Raw genomic sequence first — 6479 nt, 5'->3', positions numbered from 1 at the left:
GACAGTGAAAACAGTACTCAAAGACAGGGAGAGCAAGCTCTCTCTTGGCACTTTGGATGTGGGACATACAGTGAGATGTTTGCTGCTTTTGCGTTTGGCTGTTGGGAGATTTACAGCACAAAGATATCGAGTTGATTTGAAGCAGTTCCGAGAAAGTCTAAACATAATCCCCACTTCTCCCTCCTGGCACTTTCCATGTGGGAGATATAGCAGGATGTAGATTGGTTTTGAGGACAACTCAATGGACAGTGTAGGGAGAAAAGGTCCTGGCTCCTTGAATGCCGTTTCTGGAGACACTGCGATCAATGTGGGAGATATGTCAAGATGTGTGTTTGTTTTGAGGACGGCTCTCTGGAGAGTCTTAGCAAAGAGGTCACACAGATAATCAGAGCAATTCTCAGAGACACTGAGAACAAGCTCCGCAATTCCCTCCAGGCACTTTCCCTGTAGGAGATACCGCAAGACGTTTCTGTATATTGGGCACAGCGCTCTGCACGGTGTTAGCAGAGACTTTCCCGGGACAGTGAAACCCTATGTCAGAGACACTGAGAAGAAGCCCCAATGTTCCCTCCAGGCACTTTCAGTGTGGCTGCCTTCTCCACGTGGTTCCTGGTTTCACTGCAGCTCTGAAGAGAATGTTAGCAAAGAGGTAACCGGGACAGTGAAAACAGTACTCAAAGACAGGGAGAGCAAGCTCTCTCTTGGCGCTTTGGATGTGGGACATACAGCGAGATGTTTGCTGCTTTTGCGTTTGGCTGTTGGGAGATTTACAGCACAAAGATATCTAGTTGATTTGAAGCAGTTCCGAGAAAGTCTAAACATAATCCCCACTTCTCCCTCCTGGCACTTTCCATGTGGGAGATATAGCAGGATGTATATTGGTTTTGAGGAGAACTCAACGGACAGTGTAGGGAGAAAAGGTCCTGGCTCCTTGAATGCCGTTTCTGGAGACACTGCGATCAATGTGGGAGATATGTCAAGATGTGTGTTTGTTTTGAGGACGGCTCTCTGGAGAGTCTTAGCAAAGAGGTCACACAGATAATCAGAGCAATTCTCAGAGACACTGAGAACAAGCTCCACAATTCCCTCCTGGCACTTTCCCTGTAGGAGATACCGCAAGACGTTTCTGTATATTGGGCACAGCGCTCTGCACGGTGTTAGCAGAGACTTTCCCGGGACAGTGAAACCCTATGTCAGAGACACTGAGAAGAAGCCCCAATGTTCCCTCCAGGCACTTTCAGTGTGGCTGCCTTCTCCACGTGGTTCCTGGTTTCACTGCGGCTCTGAAGAGAATGTTAGCAAAGAGGTAACCGGGACAGTGAAAACAGTACTCAAAGACAGGGAGAGCAAGCTCTCTCTTGGCGCTTTGGATGTGGGACATACAGCGAGATGTTTGCTGCTTTTGCGTTTGGCTGTTGGGAGATTTACAGCACAAAGATATTGAGTTGATTTGAAGCAGTTCCGAGAAAGTCTAAACATAATCCCCACTTCTCCCTCCTGGCACTTTCCATGTGGGAGATATAGCAGGATGTATATTGGTTTTGAGGACAACTCAATGGACAGTGTAGGGAGAAAACCTCCTGGCTCCTTGAATGCCGTTTCTGGAGACACTGCGATCAATGTGGGAGATATGTCAAGATGTGTGTTTGTTTTGAGGACGGCTCTCTGGAGAGTCTTAGCAAAGAGGTCACACAGATAATCAGAGCAATTCTCAGAGACACTGAGAACAAGCTCCGCAATTCCCTCCTGGCACTTTCCCTGTAGGAGATACCGCAAGACGTTTCTGTATATTGGGCACAGCGCTCTGCACGGTGTTAGCAGAGACTTTCCCGGCACAGTGAAACCCTATGTCAGAGACACTGAGAAGAAGCCCCAATGTTCCCTCCAGGCACTTTCAGTGTGGGTGCCTTCTCCACGTGGTTCCTGGTTTCACTGCAGCTCTGAAGAGAATGTTAGCAAAGAGGTAACCGGGACAGTGAAAACAGTACTCAAAGACAGGGAGAGCAAGCTCTCTCTTGGCACTTTGGATGTGGGACATACAGCGAGATGTTTGCTGCTTTTGCGTTTGGCTGTTGGGAGATTTACAGCACAAAGATATCGAGTTGATTTGAAGCAGTTCCGAGAAAGTCTAAACATAATCCCCACTTCTCCCTCCTGGCACTTTCCATGTGGGAGATATAGCAGGATGTATATTGGTTTTGAGGACAACTCAATGGACAGTGTAGGGAGAAAACCTCCTGGCTCCTTGAATGCCGTTTCTGGAGACACTGCGATCAATGTGGGAGATATGTCAAGATGTGTGTTTGTTTTGAGGACGGCTCTCTGGAGAGTCTTAGCAAAGAGGTCACACAGATAATCAGAGCAACTCTCAGAGACACTGAGAACAAGCTCCGCAATTCCCTCCTGGCACTTTCCCTGTAGGAGATACCGCAAGACGTTTCTGTATATTGGGCACAGCGCTCTGCACGGTGTTAGCAGAGACTTTCCCGGGACAGTGAAACCCTATGTCAGAGACACTGAGAAGAAGCCCCAATGTTCCCTCCAGGCACTTTCAGTGTGGGTGCCTTCTCCACGTGGTTCCTGGTTTCACTGCAGCTCTGAAGAGAATGTTAGCAAAGAGGTAACCGGGACAGTGAAAACAGTACTCAAAGACAGGGAGAGCAAGCTCTCTCTTGGCACTTTGGATGTGGGACATACAGCGAGATGTTTGCTGCTTTTGCGTTTGGCTGTTGGGAGATTTACAGCACAAAGATATCTAGTTGATTTGAAGCAGTTCCGAGAAAGTCTAAACATAATCCCCACTTCTCCCTCCTGGCACTTTCCATGTGGGAGATATAGCAGGATGTATATTGGTTTTGAGGACAACTCAATGGACAGTGTAGGGAGAAAACCTCCTGGCTCCTTGAATGCCGTTTCTGGAGACACTGCGATCAATGTGGGAGATATGTCAAGATGTGTGTTGGTTTTGAGGACGGCTCTCTGGAGAGTCTTAGCAAAGAGGTCACACAGATAATCAGAGCAATTCTCAGAGACACTGAGAACAAGCTCCACAATTCCCTCCTGGCACTTTCCCTGTAGGAGATACCGCAAGACGTTTCTGTATATTGGGCACAGCGCTCTGCACGGTGTTAGCAGAGACTTTCCCGGGACAGTGAAACCCTATGTCAGAGACACTGAGAAGAAGCCCCAATGTTCCCTCCAGGCACTTTCAGTGTGGCTGCCTTCTCCACGTGGTTCCTGGTTTCACTGCGGCTCTGAAGAGAATGTTAGCAAAGAGGTAACCGGGACAGTGAAAACAGTACTCAAAGACAGGGAGAGCAAGCTCTCTCTTGGCGCTTTGGATGTGGGACATACAGCGAGATGTTTGCTGCTTTTGCGTTTGGCTGTTGGGAGATTTACAGCACAAAGATATCTAGTTGATTTGAAGCAGTTCCGAGAAAGTCTAAACATAATCCCCACTTCTCCCTCCTGGCACTTTCCATCTGGGAGATATAGCAGGATGTAGATTGGTTTTGAGGACAACTCAATGGACAGTGTAGGGAGAAAACCTCCTGGCTCCTTGAATGCCGTTTCTGGAGACACTGCGATCAATGTGGGAGATATGTCAAGATGTGTGTTGGTTTTGAGGACGGCTCTCTGGAGAGTCTTAGCAAAGAGGTCACACAGATAATCAGAGCAATTCTCAGAGACACTGAGAACAAGCTCCGCAATTCCCTCCAGGCACTTTCGCTGTAGGAGATACCGCAAGACGTTTCTGTATATTGGGCACAGCGCTCTGCACGGTGTTAGCAGAGACTTTCCCGGCACAGTGAAACCCTATGTCAGAGACACTGAGAAGAAGCCCCAATGTTCCCTCCAGGCACTTTCAGTGTGGGTGCTTTCTCCACGTGGTTCCTGGTTTCACTGCGGCTCTGAAGAGAATGTTAGCAAAGAGGTAACCGGGACAGTGAAAACAGTACTCAAAGACAGGGAGAGCAAGCTCTCTCTTGGCACTTTGGATGTGGGACATACAGCGAGATGTTTGCTGCTTTTGCGTTTGGCTGTTGGGAGATTTACAGCACAAAGATATCTAGTTGATTTGAAGCAGTTCCGAGAAAGTCTAAACATAATCCCCACTTCTCCCTCCTGGCACTTTCCATGTGGGAGATATAGCAGGATGTAGATTGGTTTTGAGGACAACTCAATGGACAGTGTAGGGAGAAAAGGTCCTGGCTCCTTGAATGCCGTTTCTGGAGACACTGCGATCAATGTGGGAGATATGTCAAGATGTGTGTTGGTTTTGAGGACGGCTCTCTGGAGAGTCTTCGCAAAGAGGTCACACAGATAATCAGAGCAATTCTCAGAGACACTGAGAACAAGCTCCACAATTCCCTCCTGGCACTTTCCCTGTAGGAGATACCGCAAGACGTTTCTGTATATTGGGCACAGCGCTCTGCACGGTGTTAGCAGAGACTTTCCCGGGACAGTGAAACCCTATGTCAGAGACACTGAGAAGAAGCCCCAATGTTCCCTCCAGGCACTTTCAGTGTGGGTGCCTTCTCCACGTGGTTCCTGGTTTCACTGCAGCTCTGAAGAGAATGTTAGCAAAGAGGTAACCGGGACAGTGAAAACAGTACTCAAAGACAGGGAGAGCAAGCTCTCTCTTGGCACTTTGGATGTGGGACATACAGCGAGATGTTTGCTGCTTTTGCGTTTGGCTGTTGGGAGATTTACAGCACAAAGATATCTAGTTGATTTGAAGCAGTTCCGAGAAAGTCTAAACATAATCCCCACTTCTCCCTCCTGGCACTTTCCATGTGGGAGATATAGCAGGATGTAGATTGGTTTTGAGGACAACTCAATGGACAGTGTAGGGAGAAAACCTCCTGGCTCCTTGAATGCCGTTTCTGGAGACACTGCGATCAATGTGGGAGATATGTCAAGATGTGTGTTTGTTTTGAGGACGTCTCTCTGGAGAGTCTTAGCAAAGAGGTCACACAGATAATCAGAGCAATTCTCAGAGACACTGAGAACAAGCTCCACAATTCCCTCCTGGCACTTTCCCTGTAGGAGATACCGCAAGACGTTTCTGTATATTGGGCACAGCGCTCTGCACGGTGTTAGCAGAGACTTTCCCGGGACAGTGAAACCCTATGTCAGAGACACTGAGAAGAAGCCCCAATGTTCCCTCCAGGCACTTTCAGTGTGGCTGCCTTCTCCACGTGGTTCCTGGTTTCACTGCGGCTCTGAAGAGAATGTTAGCAAAGAGGTAACCGGGACAGTGAAAACAGTACTCAAAGACAGGGAGAGCAAGCTCTCTCTTGGCGCTTTGGATGTGGGACATACAGCGAGATGTTTGCTGCTTTTGCGTTTGGCTGTTGGGAGATTTACAGCACAAAGATATCTAGTTGATTTGAAGCAGTTCCGAGAAAGTCTAAACATAATCCCCACTTCTCCCTCCTGGCACTTTCCATGTGGGAGATATAGCAGGATGTAGATTGGTTTTGAGGACAACTCAATGGACAGTGTAGGGAGAAAAGGTCCTGGCTCCTTGAATGCCGTTTCTGGAGACACTGCGATCAATGTGGGAGATATGTCAAGATGTGTGTTTGTTTTGAGGACGGCTCTCTGGAGAGTCTTAGCAAAGAGGTCACACAGATAATCAGAGCAATTCTCAGAGACACTGAGAACAAGCTCCGCAATTCCCTCCTGGCACTTTCCCTGTAGGAGATACCGCAAGACGTTTCTGTATATTGGGCACAGCGCTCTGCACGGTGTTAGCAGAGACTTTCCCGGCACAGTGAAACCCTATGTCAGAGACACTGAGAAGAAGCCCCAATGTTCCCTCCAGGCACTTTCAGTGTGGGTGCCTTCTCCACGTGGTTCCTGGTTTCACTGCAGCTCTGAAGAGAATGTTAGCAAAGAGGTAACCGGGACAGTGAAAACAGTACTCAAAGACAGGGAGAGCAAGCTCTCTCTTGGCACTTTGGATGTGGGACATACAGCGAGATGTTTGCTGCTTTTGCGTTTGGCTGTTGGGAGATTTACAGCACAAAGATATCGAGTTGATTTGAAGCAGTTCCGAGAAAGTCTAAACATAATCCCCACTTCTCCCTCCTGGCACTTTCCATGTGGGAGATATAGCAGGATGTAGATTGGTTTTGAGGACAACTCAATGGACAGTGTAGGGAGAAAAGGTCCTGGCTCCTTGAATGCCGTTTCTGGAGACACTGCGATCAATGTGGGAGATATGTCAAGATGTGTGTTTGTTTTGAGGACGGCTCTCTGGAGAGTCTTAGCAAAGAGGTCACACAGATAATCAGAGCAACTCTCAGAGACACTGAGAACAAGCTCCGCAATTCCCTCCTGGCACTTTCCCTGTAGGAGATACCGCAAGACGTTTCTGTATATTGGGCACAGCGCTCTGCACGGTGTTAGCAGAGACTTTCCCGGGACAGTGAAACCCTATGTCAGAGACACTGAGAAGAAGCCCCAATGTT

Source organism: Larus michahellis, unplaced genomic scaffold (genome assembly GCF_964199755.1).
Source record: "Larus michahellis unplaced genomic scaffold, bLarMic1.1 SCAFFOLD_38, whole genome shotgun sequence".
NCBI classification, from domain to species: domain Eukaryota; kingdom Metazoa; phylum Chordata; class Aves; order Charadriiformes; family Laridae; genus Larus; species Larus michahellis.
This window is presented reverse-complemented; position numbering follows the sequence as displayed.